The sequence below is a fragment of the Passer domesticus genome, chromosome Z (assembly GCF_036417665.1).
Source record: "Passer domesticus isolate bPasDom1 chromosome Z, bPasDom1.hap1, whole genome shotgun sequence".
NCBI classification, from domain to species: domain Eukaryota; kingdom Metazoa; phylum Chordata; class Aves; order Passeriformes; family Passeridae; genus Passer; species Passer domesticus.
In genome coordinates, this window is record NC_087512.1 from 20487668 (window position 1) to 20503473 (window position 15806).

Genomic DNA, 15806 nt, shown 5'->3' on the forward strand with positions numbered 1-15806 from the left:
AGTTCTTAGGATAATTTTTGTTAACCACTTACAAAAGGAGAGTTAATGGCAGTATGAAAAATATTTTGTCTTACCTTGTTACACTTACTTCACACGTGTTCACACACACTGGAAAATAATATGATCAAGACCTGCTTGTTTCATAGAAGAGTGAAAAAATAAAAAGGAAATCATACCTACACACAAGCTAAACAACCAGCTTGTGCTACACGCAAGATAAACAACTAGCTTGTGCTTCACTGAAAAACCAAAGCATTTCTGAAAGACTGTTTTTTTTATAGTACAACTGTGTTGTTAAGAAGTAAACTGATAATGCTTTGACCATAATGCAATCTTCCAAAACATTTGGCAGTAAGCTACAGAAATTATCTTCTAAGAGACTGGAAAGAGTTCACCTAAGGGGTCAAAGAGTTGGGGCCAGAGAAGGCCATTTGTTAAATACAGTTTTAGTTCTTCACACTATGAAGTCATCTGCCTGTTATGCATTTGTATTGAGCCCTAGTTCAATCAGGAAAACATACATTTCGTTTACCTACTGGCTAATGTACTTACAAAATCAGTACACCAGCACTTCTATTCCAATCTTCCTCTTTCTGCTCATAACAAAATTTTTTAATTCCACTAAAATGCACAATAGATTGTCCAGTTTCTAGCAAATTCTCTCAAATAAGGTAGTACAAGCAGACTCATTTTCAAAATTGGGTCATTTAAAACAATATATTGCCAACAATTTACATAAACTCAAAAATACAGTCATATAAGTAATCTGGCCAGCTTTAAAAGCTCTAAATAACAGAGACAGTCCTCTCAAACACATGCAGCTGGAAAACAACTTTCAAAATCACCTAAAAAATGTATACAAGATATTCAGCTCTTCAAAAGAAGTAAGCACTACTTTTCTTTTTGTCAATGGAAATAAAACTGTGTACCTAAGTTCAAGTCAGTGTAGCAGCATAATTCCTGAAGATTCTTTAAACAAATGTGCCTCCACCGATGTAAGAAGAGGAGATAAAAGTGAGGCAGAGGAGGAAAAGGTTTGTGTTAAAGAGCAAAGTAATTTGCTGTGCTCTGGTTGCCTGCATCTCAGCAGACAGCTGCAGGAGCCCACTAGCTGAGTGAGGCATACAGCTCGGCAGAACCAGTTCCAAGTTGGACCATTACCTTTACTGGAGAGAGAAGGGCAGATAAGATTGTTTACACCAACAAAATGCCACAAATACTACAGCAAACCACATGAGAATGTCTGACAATGACAAGTGGTAAGGAAACAAGCTGTTGGAAGTGCTCAGGTTCACTTAGCTCACAAAACTATTAGCGATTTTTGTAATGGGAATTACTGGTATGCCTCAAGTATTCCTAATTTTTAAATGAGAACAAGAAGTTTCTCACATTCCTTTGGTTAACCCACATGAAAGATATTTGCCATTCTTTATGCTCATTTACTCCCCCTACATAGTTTTTAAATAACAAAACAGATATCAAGATTTACTTTTAAATAGTCATTTTACAAAAATTGTTTTATGTTAATGGCTACTAAACAAAATAAGCACATAAAAGAACTTCACCAAAAAAATACACAAAAAATAAAACAAAAAAAAACCCAGAATGAAACAATTGAATATAAGCTCTGTCACTCCAAAAAACAATTTTCAATTCAGCATGAACTTAAAACACTTAACATTAAAAATATACATTAGAGAAAAATAGATAATAGCATTTTCTAAAGAATCCCTGTAAAATATCTAGTCTGTCTTTTTAATAATAATTACAAAGACAGACAAGATATTTTACAGGGATTCTTTAGAAAATGTCTGCAGATTATGACAACCCGGGGCAGAATTCAGTGGTCTAATTTCCACCCAGGATGGGTCTCAAAAACAAAGCTTTTGGAGGGTCACACTTCACCCAGTAAGACAGTGATGACTGGAGGATCATCCACCCTGCAGACCCCCCTGGAAGAGGGAAAGAGCCTAGAGGAACATTGACACATGCAGGTCTGATTTCAAAATTACAGCTTAAGAAATGGCAGTAATACTGGCTTACATATTCAGGCACAATTATGAAACTTGCATGTTTCAGAATCACTTTGTATACTGTTGTTAATTCTGGTCTTGAAGTTCAGAAGGTAATTAAATTAGGACGTTTCACAGATGGTATCTTAAGATTTACCTGGGAAATACCAGCTCTGCCCTTCCTATTTCCCAAGGCTGTGTGTTACATAATTGCAGTTATTTTAACTACATTACTCCCTTATGTCACATGGCAAGCAACTACAAACTGCCTATTATATTACACAGATTACTCACCCATGTTCTGCAACAAAGTTTTAAACTTTAGCTGGGTGTCACCTGTTGTTATGGATTTTGCTGAGAAAAGTTTCTGTCACCTTTTCCATTTTTATGCCTTCTCTCAACCATCCAGCCCAGTTTGTGAGAGATTCATCTCACATGCAAGTTTGCTACATCCTGCTTAAAATTAGATGGCTTTTTCCTTTTTGATAATATTGCTTATAAACACTGCCCCTGCTAGATGACAGTGGACATCCTAAAAACAGATTACTGAGGCTTAGAAATTTTATTAGAACATACTCTAAAATTGCTCATTGCAACTATTCAATAAGATACCTAATGCTTATCTTGTGTAGTACCCTTACTGAATTTTTTACATAGCATCGTTTTATTTAATCCTTTGCTTTTTAAACTAGCATCAAATCTGTTATTCACCTAAGTGTAAAGTACTCTAAGTAGCACAGCTAGTGAAAACAGGTTTCATTTCAACCACACTTCACACTGGTTTTTTGTCTGTCCAGTGGACTTCCTACTCTGCTGCTGAGTAAAATAAAGACCAGTTTGTATTTGCTTCCACACCTCTCTATAAATTGTTAAAAGAACAGATACTGAAGACTTCACAGCAAAGCTGAACAGTAACAACAGGCAAGGAAAATCCCCTTCTTATGGGAACAATTTCAGGAGTACAGCCCTGCTTTGTACCCAGCTCCCAGCCAGAATTACATGGGCACTCTCCTGGAGCACATTCACTGAACCAAGCACCAGTGTCTGAATGAGGAAGGCCCCTGTGCAGTCCAGTCCCACAGCATCACAGCCAGTGGGTCTGCTCCAGGGAGCTGCAGGATAAGCCACAGCAGTTCACCAGCCCAAATTAAAGCTTAGGCTTTGAGAAAGAAAAAAAGTTATTATTTCTCAGTCAACTCAGACTTGAAAGGCTGAACTGGCTTGTGCAAAGGAAATATTAAAATTCACAACTTGAAATGCCACAGAAAGGGAGAAAAGTGGGAATAACAGCCCTGTCATAGATCCCTTTAAGCTGATAATGAAGCCGTGTAGCAAGGCCCCATCATCATCCAGTCCCACCTGCTCATAGGCAATCCCGTACTAGATGGCTAGTCAAACACTTCACATGCTTCACCTCGAAAGGTCATCACACTGTCCACCAGAGACACTCCACAAGATGAGATGTGAAGCCACAAAAATTACATTGTGCTACAATAAGGCAGGAAAAGACCTGTCATCAGCAGTATCTTAAATATCTTAAACATATCACCTGAGCTTGCAGGGATGCATGTGAAATGATCCTATGTGATCTTCTACACCACACAGAAAGACTTATCAAGTCTAAATAGTTCTTCCAACCACAGCCTGGAAGGAAGTTTCTTTGCAAGTCTGAATCTACTTATCAGGTTAAATAAGTATGAGACTCTGGGCACATCCCTGAAAAAGGTCTCAGTTTCACTTACGACTTGAACACCATGGATATCACTGGATCTTCACCCATTTTCTCTCCCCATACTTCCAAAGTTTCAGAGAAAACAAACAACATTAGCAGGGGGAAAATTCCTAAGATTTTAACTTGTTTTCAGTGCTCCCCTGCCTTTAATAAAAGCTCTTTATTGAGCATTTAAATGTCAGCCATCCTTCAGCCAACTAGTCTCACCTGCCTACTGTGTTGGAATGAGTGGCTCCTCACACAGCTTAGAACAGCTCTTCTTGGTGCCCCAGTGCACAGCCTACACTTGGCTCCTTGAGTTTGATCCTAGCTCAGTGACACCAGCTCACAAGGTCACCTAGGCCTGTGTACACAGTGACTCCTGAGGCATACACAGCATGACAACTTTCACTAAGAAGTCAAAATAAGGTTCTTAATGCAACCTTACTTCTATTTAATAATGGTATATCATTACCCCTATCAAAGGCTTTGGTAATGCATTGGTTTAGTAACTGGGCCATATCCGACCCAGGTTAATATCCTCCTTTCCCAAAGGATTTAGACTCTCCTGTTTCCTCCTTACCTTACTGTGCAACTAGGAAAGCAGCATTTCAGATTTACTTGAAAGACCAGATCAACTAAGCTTTAGGTCAGTTTAAGCAGACTTTCACAAAACATGAACTAAAGGCTAGAAAGCAGTAACACAATCTAGCATTTTCAGCCATGCTGCACAATCATGCTAACTCATACCCCGTGTGCTCCCTGCTCATTCATCTACAAGCCATCTTCTTAACATACAGAGCTCTTACCCATCCTGTTTGTTTTTCCTCTACAAACAGCTATAGCAGAGACAGTTCTGATAAGGATAGGTAAGAATTATTTACAGCTGTGGTGTTTCTAAAGTGGATCATTAGTATCATCACAAGTAACCAAGCAAAAGAGAATAAACTCTGTACTGAAATGGAGGGGTAAGGACTGCTATTTACCTGCACTGCAAAAGATAAAACAGACTGGGTTTTTTAAGCTGCCTTGGAAGCACATTTTTAATTCTCAGTTTATAGGTAAGTTCTAAAAAGAGAGAGGGAGTGCAAGTGCCTGCTAAATACTATGAATTAAAGGGATCAAAGACGTCTAATGTCTGAGACTGTCCCCTTCTCTTAGCAGCAAGCTGAGTCACTGAGTTGGCTCCACCATATCGTCTACCCTAATTTACAGTTAAGAGTTAATGCATAAGAGTTAACTCAATATAAGGCTCTCATACACTGAACTAATCACAATAGAAGCAGTTTGCTACCAAGGACTTGGTTTGTGTTTACCCACCTCTTAGGAGATCAACAACATAAATTGTCATTAAATAGTCACAGTGGGGGTCACTCCATGGAAGCTAAACAGAAATAGAAAAGAAGAGCTAGACTTCAACTTCCAGAGAAGACTCCTTACAAAAAAAGGGAATAGGACTCGTGACATACATAGTATCTTTCTAACGTAGCCAATGCCAATGGAAAAAAAACTAGACAAGACTTTTTATTTCCAAAGACATGTCATAACCAAGTAATCAATGGCAATATACCAGTTGGTATTCAGCACTAGGGAAAAAAATAAAAAATTAGACCATAATTTTTCCTTGCAGTAGACAAAGACAGGTAGATGGAGATGTCTTTGTAACAATGAAAACACATCAGAAAAGAGTTTTATAGGAAAAGGAGATAGAAAAAGAAAAGTAAATAATTACCTTAGTAACACAATATTCACCTTAAGAAAGAAGAGGTAAACAAGCAAAGTGAAAAATGTTCGTAATTATTAAAGGAAGAGGTGTTTTTCCACCTTGTGTTACATCTTGTGTATAGCATACACTCAGCTCTTGTCATTGTAGTTGCCATGGCAAAACAACATTGCAAAATCAATGCCATTTTATGGAATTTTTATTGCACCAGCTCTAACCTTGCTGGGTTCAGAATATTAGTAAGTAGTAACACTGATAACACCCGTGCAGAGTTGCAACATACTATTTTGTACACCCTCTAACGCAGCAATTTACAGTAGTTGAACTGCTCCCACACCACTCTCCCATGCTGACGTGAGCTAATTTGCTTTACCATTGTTTCCCACTGCCTTGCACTTGCTCAACCTACCCACCCTCTGGGTCCTGGGCCGATATCCTAGGCAGCAAAATAATGCATTCCTTCTGCTCCTATTTTGCTTGCATTGCAGTAGGCAGGCATAAATTTTAAAGGCAGCTGACCAAGAACTGACACCCTCCCTTCCCTCCCCCTCCTTTTAAGCTTCCATGCAGCATAGTGGACATGCTGCTGAGCATTGTAAACATCAGCAACTGCACCCTCCCTGGGAGGCTCTTCCAAGAGAACGGGAACCAGCTGTGCTGGCACCTTTGGCAGTGACCCGCACAGAGCAACGTGAACTTGGGGAAGCGTGACACGGGCAGCAGCGGCACCGGGACGGATGATGGCAGAGCTGTGGTGTGACAAAAGCTGCTTTAAAGGAAATGTCCCAAGTGCCTTTTAAACTAAAGTCTCAGAACACTCCTCCTACCCAAGAAAGCATGCTGACAGTATCGTTAAAAAGCTGCTGCTCCCACGTCCAGTCTTGGCACGTGTACTTTTTGGAGCACTCCAGGAAGCAACTACACTGCCACATCCTAAATCCTTCCAGTTCAGAGCTGGTAATTTATACAGCTGCAGCTGGAAGTTTCAAATCACTGAGGGATATGCAGGGAGGTATACAGGACTTAAGTTGTTGTTGTTTAAATTAACATTCTTCAGCATGATGAAAGGCTTGGTTAATCACTATGAAACACACTCATGAGTATTAGTATCAGGCAACCCAGGAAGGCACATTATACCACTGTTTGGAGACACAGGCCTCTCAGTCAGAACAACTAAATAAAGCAGTAAAGTCAATTTCTCCTGGCACTCCATTTTTTTATTTCCCAAAGAAGATCTCCACTTTAAAAAAAAAAATTAGCTTATACTTACCCCTGACCAAAGTTACAAGTTTCTGAAATGGAAAAGCCAGATGTTTCTATTATACCCTGTACTCAATGGAGGAATCACAGTGGGGTGGGGAATGGAAATGGACAGCAAATAGGCATCTGAAGTTTAAGATAACTGGAGGAAATTACCCCACAGGCTCCTTCTGAAGCCAAAGCCACTTGCATTGTGATTATATATCTCTTGAATCCAGAGATGAATGCATGGAAATTAGTATATTATAAACCCCTATTTGATTCTGTTCAAAATTTGAGTAAGGTTTTGGGTACCACTCCAGCCATCTTGCATGTTGCTTACACTACTTGCCTGGTAACTTTCCCCAGTACCTTTTCCTTTCGAGATGACTCACCCAATGGAGGCAGATCCAGTTTGACAGCTTGGGCACATGGAGTGAACACAAGAATGGGAGCACCTTAGCTTTCACACAGTGCTAGCAGCAGTTACAAAAATACTCTTTTCCTCTTGCTATGCAGATACCCTTCTAAGGACTATGGAAGTGCCGGACTTTCAAAGGGTTCTAGTGACAGACTTGGAGGTCAGAACTCAAGAAACTATATGGAATAGGAATAGTCATGGTTGCCTATAAGCATTAGAGTGAAGAAACATCCAGACACAGTGACCCAGAACAGGCAAAGGCCTGTAGGAACTAAAGAAAAAGGCTGCATGGGCAACACAACGTTGCATGGACAGTATTCAGAAGACAGCCTAACCTCAACAGCTTGCATGAAAGCAAAACCATTCATTACCTAAAGATATTAACTGGCTTGATCAGCAAAAGTATCTAACAAGATTTTTTTTAACCAGATCTTGTTATATGAATTCAACTTTAAAAATATATAAATTTTTCATTCAAATTCCAAGAAATCAATATGCAGGAGTTTGCAGAACAACATGCAAAACTGAGGTTGATATTATGGGAAAAGATATATTAATGACAATACAGAGCTGTGAAAGCATACTTCTGTTCCAGATCGAGTTATTTAGACCTTAGTTCCTTTGCTAATATGGATTTCTAAAAGTCTTCATTATTTTGCACTTCCTGGAAGCTCAAGAACAGCACAAAAAGAAGCACTGTGCAGGCCAGGCCATGAGTTTGCAACTCAGAGCTCTTTTAAATCAGCCTGGAACACCAAACACCAACACATGGATGTGTTGTTTGATTCTGAGAAGCAGAATCAAACAACACATCCATGCACAAGTTTAGTCACAGGTATGTAAGGATTTTTTCATCTTCTATCAATATTTTCCACTACCACAATAGAATGCACTTTTTACCATCTTTCCAGTCACTTGGAGACCACCCAGGACCACAAGACATCTCTGCAGTTTAAAATACAACAGTTCATCGAGACAGCATGGAGGGATAAACCAGCTATGTCTGGACAAGGCAACTGCACTTTTTTTTGTCCTCTTTTCGATCCTGAAAGATTGCCAAATATAAATAGCTTACAAAAGAGAGAGAGAGAGAGATCCCATCAACAAAGTGCATTAGGCAATGGATGTGCAACATCAGAATAACACAAGAGACAATAATACTTCCAACAAAGAAGCTTGGCAAGCACCAGAGTACTCAGCTTAATACTAATGTTCCTTTAAAACACCAGTATACTAGAAACAGACAAGTGTCTGACAGTCTACTCAGCATGCTACAGCAGTAAAACAGAAGGAAACTGAACTGTCTCCAATACAAAAGAAGATTAGACTTATGTATAGCTATGCATTTAGGTTATCAAAAATAGTATTTTTGACACACAGGTTTTAATGCCTTGCAGAAGAGGTTGGTCAGTGGGTTTGGTTCACTCTCTGTATAAAGTTCCAGTCCCCAGAGAAAAAGGGGCATGTGTTCTACCAGTTAACACAGCAAAGCTGTAAGCAAAACCAAAGTGTTGTGTGCTGGTTCAATATTCCAGTTAATGTGCAAAACCAGCAGGCCACACCCCCCTTTCTGAGCCTGAAGCAGCACCACAGCCCTCACCATGAAAGCAAACCTGGTTTTCTTCTACTCTTCTGCCTCACTTCACAATGACTCTATTGCTCACATTTAAACCAAACCATTTGCTTTCACACACATTCTTTGTCTTATATATACATTATTCAGGTGCAGGTTCATCCAGCTGACCATATCCCAAAAGCATGATGCCATCCCACTGACTGGAAAGGAAGACTGGATCTCTTCCCACTGCATTCATCTCAAAGAATGAGCCAAGGTCATATAATTTCACAGTCTGTAAAAGTGACTCCCTCACTTATCACAAAAGTCTTTCTAGATTGAATCAAGTTTTGTCTGATACTTCAGCACCTTGGATGAAAGCAACTGATGAAATATCACATTTTACAACGATATGCATAAAGTCTCTACAGGATAAAAGCAAGAACACCAGATTGCACAATTTCCACACCTCCAGAGGCAATTTTCCATTCCATACTTTTAAATGTAGTTCAAACGGGGTATATGAGGTGTTCAGTTTTAAAATAAAATAGCAACCTCATTTCAAAACTGGGAAAAATTGCAGAGCAAAACTCAGCATGGTCCAGTCCAGGTTCAGAAACATGTTCTCCACAACTTTCTGATAAGCTTCCCTAACTGATCAAGTGGATCACTTCCGTTCACAAACAGCTGTTTCAGGATAATCTGAAATTCAGATGGAGAATAATAACTGCTTGAAATCTTAAGGGATGAAGTAAAGGACAGGTTGAAGAGAGGCACAGAGTATTCTAATGGCACCTGTATTTTACATTCCCTCTTCTCTTTGTAAAGTCTGCCATGCTCCTAGTTAGAAGTTAAACTGAGTGAACTTCCTAAACATCAGAGCTATGGCATGAGGCTATTTACAGCCTTGTCTTAAAGTTTTTTTTCCTTTTTCATGTAAAAACAAACTTAAGCAAACTCCTTAACAAGCTGACTTGTTACAGAACAACAGATGCTACAGAAACAATGTTGTCAGCACAGCGGAAATAATGAGAGTGATTTTTAAAAAGGCTTTTGAGAAGTTTACCTTACAAATAGTTTTATGAAAGGTTTCACTTCCAAGTTGACAGTGAACATTTGACTTTACTTCATTATCCTTTTGGCTTTGGTTGACCATATATTCTACAATTCTCATTCACAAGAGACAAAGGGGGACAGGGCACTTCCAAAGTAATAATAATAGTAGTAATAATAATTTCATTAAGCTTGTCACACCCCTTCTGCACAGTTAAAGACTAATAAGTGAATTTTTTTTTCTTCAGCACTGAACAAACAAGCTAGAACTCTGACTACAAAATGATAAAGAATGTGTTTAATCTAGATTTTTCCAACTGTACATTTAAACAAATACAAAAGGGATTGTTGTGAATGTTGAGAAGGCAAATACTGTAAAACACACTGTTCTCTTGCAATATACCTAAATCCAAGTAATTTTCACCTGTACAACAGGAAAACTTGCCAGCTACTACTTCTCTGAACTGACTACAGACATTTCCACATGCCCATCTCCATCTATTAATAATGCCACAACTTTCTTGAAAGAAAGAACACAGTACCAATGTGAACCATTCCCATACTCAAAAAGCATACAGAGAACCACTGAATCAGGTTTTTGTGACTTTGCTTTAAGTCACTTCAGGACTGATGATACAATGCAAATTATTGCCAAATCAACAAACTGATCTTTGTGATTCAGAGTCCAGCAAGAGTCATCCCCTTCTTTTGTTAGAAAACAAAGAATGAAAGGAATAGAGTAAGCTATATTTTTATCTCAGGCATAGCCATAAACCCAGAACGCCATCACTGGGACAGGAGCATTCTCTTGAATTCCAGCCCATGAGATGCCTGTTGAAACTTAGCAGCTTTTTGCACAGTACATCCTATTTCTTTGCACAGGGTTTTGCAGTGCACTAGACAAACTTACATTCACATTCACATGCATTCAGTGAGGCATTGCTTAAAAAAAAAAAAAGTCTTTGAATAGAAGTTCCAGGCACAGAGCCCAGTGTGCAAGGCCCATATCAATATAAAACATAATCCAAACTACAAAGAATTCACAATACAATTAAATACAGTCAGGCAGCATGCAGGAATTCATAAAGCTGCTACAAGCAGCTTCTGTTGAGCACAGCCTGCTCAAGCAGAGCAAGTCTGGCTGTTTACAGGGTAAGTTTGCAATTATAAGAGCACTTTTAATAGTAGCAATGTAATTTTAATCAGCCTCTCTCCCCATTACTCATACCTGCTCCTATGTCATCCTTGACTTCTGCTGGAACAACCATTTTTCAGGCTGCATAATAAAATAGATTGGGAAACAGACCCAGCACAGGAGAGCAAGCCTCACAGAAAAATAAAGGGTATTTTCTAACCCAGACTGTTTCCTCAGTGCTTCTTAGTACCAGCTTTCAGCAAGAAATACTCCAGCACAGAAGAAAAGTGACACAAGAAACACATGCAAAGAAAAGCACGTGGAATAATAGAAACGTTGGTGAAACTGCATCATCAGCCTAAGCAGGTATCACAAGCAGAGTGGAGATAAGAGTTGATGTGTTTGCTGCTTTTACCCTGGCACAGTTAAAAGGGGCAATCTGAATACCATTGCTCCTAGCAAATAAGATGATTCATAGAGTTTACTGACACCTGTATTTGTCCTCCTTGTGACATCTGTGCCTCTCTGCAGGTGGAAGCCAGAGTTTGCTTTGGGCCAGATAGGCTTCACAAATAGTTTTTAAGAGATTTGTGTGCTACCTCAGGATTTTGAAATTAAATGCTACTGAAATTCAATTCCTCAGACTCTCATAAAGAAGCAAGATAACATTTAAAGACACTTAAATCTGTGGTTCTCTAAAGTGTTTATTCATCTCACATTACTCCATTCACGAACCACTTATAGGTGTTTTCCAATCAACATATTCAGTGATACATTGCTTTGTGTAGCCATCTTAAGCAGACAGAACAAAAATAACAAAAAACATGCAGAAGAAAAAAAAGACATTGACAAAAAAAGACACATTGAAAGCATTTTACTTTGTGAATTCATTAAAAATAGAGAAAAAGAATTTACCAAAAAACAAAACCAAAACCAACTAACTAATCATGTCAGTGGTCAGCATTAAACATTGAAACCAAAGACAAGTAAAGAAAAGAGACATCTGAGTTATTCTGATGTCTCTCATCAGCGTAAACTCACGTACTTAACTTTTCACATTTTGGATTTCAACTAAATGTCATATACATAGAAAAAAATTCTTAACTGCTGCATCACTGGCACCTTGCCAACTTTTGGCAAACTTTTGGCAAATTGGAAATGTGACAACAGGCACTTAAATTACTACATGTCCCTCTAGCTTTAGAGGTATCCTTTAAACTGAGCTGTTTAAAAAAAAGTACAATCAGCTTACAAAATTAACTACTTGTTTCATAATTCTTTTGTTCTAATAATCTCATATTTTTGAGGAGTAAAAGGTTTTGTTTCCACCCTTTAGGCTGCATTTGCCCTTTAAATGCAGCAGTGAGCCTAGGTAGAGGGTGAAGTCCCAGGGCAAGGACATGGGACTTGCTCCCCAGCACTGTGGAACAAAGCAGAGTAACCACTCAACTTTCAGGGCAGCTTTCAAGCAAAGACCAACTTCCCTTTTAGTACTCAGACAGGCCTACCAAAATCTGCTGTTTGAAGTTAACAATCCATTAACTGAAAAAAAAAAAAAGAAAAAAAAAAAAAAACCACCCACACTTACCTACGTCTGCCATTTCTTGAATTTAATACATACTTGAGCAACAAGAAACTGATAAAAACACTGCCCATGTGCCACATGCTGTGACTTCATGAAAGAAAACCAGAATAGCAAAGAGCTGCAGTGACAGACAGAGGAATAGTGAGGGGAACAAGTATTTTTTTCCTTTCCAGCTGCCCAGGAAACCAGCTTAAAGTTTCGGACATTTCTGAAGTGAATATGAGTGCTGGGCTACAACATTATTTGCATAAAATATGCTGTGCCACTGAAGGTGTCAACATCCATCTATTCATATTTGCCTGTATACTCTATTATCTCTATTATCCCTATTTTACAAGTTGTCCTTGATCCACTTCAGACAAAACAACACAGTTGGTCTAAACCCATAACTGATAGCTAAACCATCTTATTTCAGCACATCAGCCTTCACCAGGAAAATTATGGGGCAGCAGCCTCTGACAGCCATGCTGAGGCAGGAAAGATGCCACACGAAGTCAGCCAAGTTAGATCCAGAGTACAATAAACATGATTTCACAAGCAGCTAATGAAGATCCATAAAGGGATCTTGGCTCCCTTCCACCTCCTGCCCTTGAACATGGCACAGAGGTGACATTCTCCCACTTCCCTCACCCCACACATGCCTGCCATGCCCATCCCATGCGCTGCTGGTGCCTCTGCCTCGCTCTGCAGCTGCCCACACCTCCGGAGATCTGTGTGTTAGGCAACCAGATAGGGGCAGCCCAGGGAAGCACTAACGCCGACACGCTGCGCCAGAGCAGCTTCAACAGGAAGAGCAGAAGTCCACAGAGGGGGAAAACAAGATTCCCTGTTTATTGCGGCACAGAGAAGCAAACCCAGGAAAGGCACAGAGAGGCAAGGGGTGCACACTCGGCAAATGCCATCAAGTCATGTCAAGATACAAAAACACCCCTGATTAGTTCTTTTGCACTAGTTGATAGGTATTTCATGGTATTTCATGAGCTTCATAATGAGTTAAATCCTATTTGGCTTGTATTACTTGACTAATGCTGTGGCATCCGTCCCAACACATTCCATGAATATTGCTTCCTGTACCAGAACCTGTCTTGCTCTACAAATAAATTCTTAATAGAAAGATCACATTATATTGAAATATTGTAAAATTGTATTATTCTCTGTATTTTCAACAGAGGTGCTGCCTAGCAAGAATTTCAAAGAATCATAGAATGGCCTGGGTTGGAAAGATCACCTAGTCCCAAACTCCTGCCATGGCCAGGGACACCTTTCTCTAGACCAGGATGTTCAGAGCTTCGTCCAGCCTGGGCCTTTCAGGGATGGGGCATCCACAGCTTCTCTGGGCAACCTCTACCAGAGCCTCACTTTAAGCCCATGTTTCTCTAGGTTTTCAAATCATAGTTCTTTGTATATTTTCTTCAAGTAAACGTGTGACTACAAGTGCTTCCACTCCTCAGGGAAGTGTTTTCAGGGTACATCCACACTGGCTAATGCCATGTCAATACAGCAGGATTCCATCTCTACCTGAGGCAGCTCCAAGGCAGCCCGAGTGCGTTCCGGGCAGCACCCCAAGTGTTGAGCAGCAGAATAAATCAGGCAGCATGCTGTTCCCAGGCTGCTCCCAACAACCAGAAAAACTTGTTGAAACTTCTCCCACATGGTGGTGTTCAGTACAGACCTACACATGGGTCTGAGAATTGAATTATAATGAAGTACGCAAGAGAGTATCCATACGTGACAGTAAGTTTTCTGGTTTGCCTGAACAGCTTTAATTAACATACCTTGATTTCCTATGCAAGTGAAAAAAAAAAATCAGTAAGAGCTGGTTTGCTGCCTCACTATGACTTTTCAAGCATCACACTATTCTGTCTTGGTGACAGCAATACCCAAGACCCAACCAAAGTTTCCATTCCAAATGTATTTACAAATTAAGTATCCACAAACTTACAATTCTATAACAATACACATGACATCTACAGTTGCAAAGGACAAGTCTGAGAGGCTGCTCCAATGTAGCCTCATCAACCCCCCCCAGCTGGCACTGACCTGCCTCCTTGGCTCCTGGCCTCACTGCCTATGTGGTCAGTCCTTAAGGACAGACCTGCCCCACACGGCAGCAAAGGTGACCAGAAAAGGTCTCCAAAGACAAGGAAGGCAGCAAGCCAGACAGCCACCCTTCCAGACAACCTGGCTAGACATCACCCCTCCAGCCCTACATTTTAATATCACCATCTTAAGCACATGGGCCACACCTCTCCCCTGACTGTCTCCAACCTTCACCCTTGAAGAGAAAAACCTCAGTAGTTTCTTGATGCCTGGTATCACCCTTTGGGAGCAAAAGATGTGGGAAGAAAAAAAAGCATTTTTCAACAGTAAGGTCCCTGATGCAGTGGGACCATACCCATGCCACGATGTAACTTGTTCTTCATGACAGGAAGGAGAGCTCTGTTCGTGTGAGGCACAGCCGGAGGTTCTCGAGAGACAGGCACCGGGAGGTGTGGGGCACAGCCAGAGGGTTTGGAGGAACCACTACTGCTCAGTGCCAGACCCGGTGAAAGGGTTTAGGGGCACAGACACGGTGCGGTGTAGGGCACAGTCAGACAGCGTGGGGGCCAGGCACTGCAGGCTGAAGTACACTCAGCGGGGTTGGAGGAGGAAGTCTGAGAGTCTGGAAGTATGGCACAGGAGGGCGCGGATAGGGACCAGGGATGCAGGTGCGTCCAGAGGACGAAGGTGGGGAGCAAAACAGCTCAGCGCGGAACAGCCAAGGGTTTGCGGAAGAGAGCAGAGGTACGCGGGAGCAAACAGGGAGTCTGAAAGGAAGGCGGGCAGGAGGCAGCCCGAGACCCGTCCCGTCCCGTCCCGCCCTGCACGCCCCAGCGCGGGACAGACCCTGCGGAAGAACGCCGAAGGCTCCTGCTCCCAAGATGCCCGCGGTGCCCCGCGCTCCGGTTTCCCGCTCCCGCCGGATCCACTCACGTGGCCGCAGCGCGCCCCACCTGTCCCCGCTCCGCCGGGCGGCAACTGCGCGGCGGCACCGCGCGGCCGCGGGAGGGCGCGGAGGGGGCGGGCCGCGGAGCCCGCTCCGCCCCCGCACCGCCCCGCTCCGCCCTCCGCACCGCCCCGCTCCGCCCTCCGCACCGCTCCGCACCGCCCTCCGCACCGCCCTCCGCACCGCCCCGCACCGCTCCGCACCGCCCCGCACCGCTCCGCACCGCCCCGCACCGCACCGCTCCGCACCGCTCCGCACCGCCCCGCTCCGCCCTCCGCACCGCCCCGCACCGCTCCGCACCGCCCCGCACCGCCCCGCTCCGCCCCGCACCGCCCCGCTCCGCCCTCCGCACCGCCCTCCGCACCGCTCCGCACCGCCCCGCACCG

At 41.9% G+C, this 15806-nt stretch overlaps 1 protein-coding gene across 4 annotated transcripts in view; it reads right to left on the reverse strand.

Moving 5' to 3' along the window:
• Positions 1–15459, reverse strand: part of ELOVL7 (ELOVL fatty acid elongase 7) — a 31805-nt gene extending 16346 nt beyond the window's left edge. The window contains exon 1 of one of the 4 annotated variants that reach the window (XM_064403673.1): positions 15321–15459. The gene's annotated coding sequence lies outside the window, so the exon portion shown is untranslated. Of the gene's footprint in view, positions 1–74; positions 246–15320 lie in introns of those variants that run through there. The other 3 variants (XM_064403674.1, XM_064403676.1, XM_064403675.1) reach the window with 3 other exon arrangements.
• Positions 15460–15806: the final 347 nt, after the last annotated feature.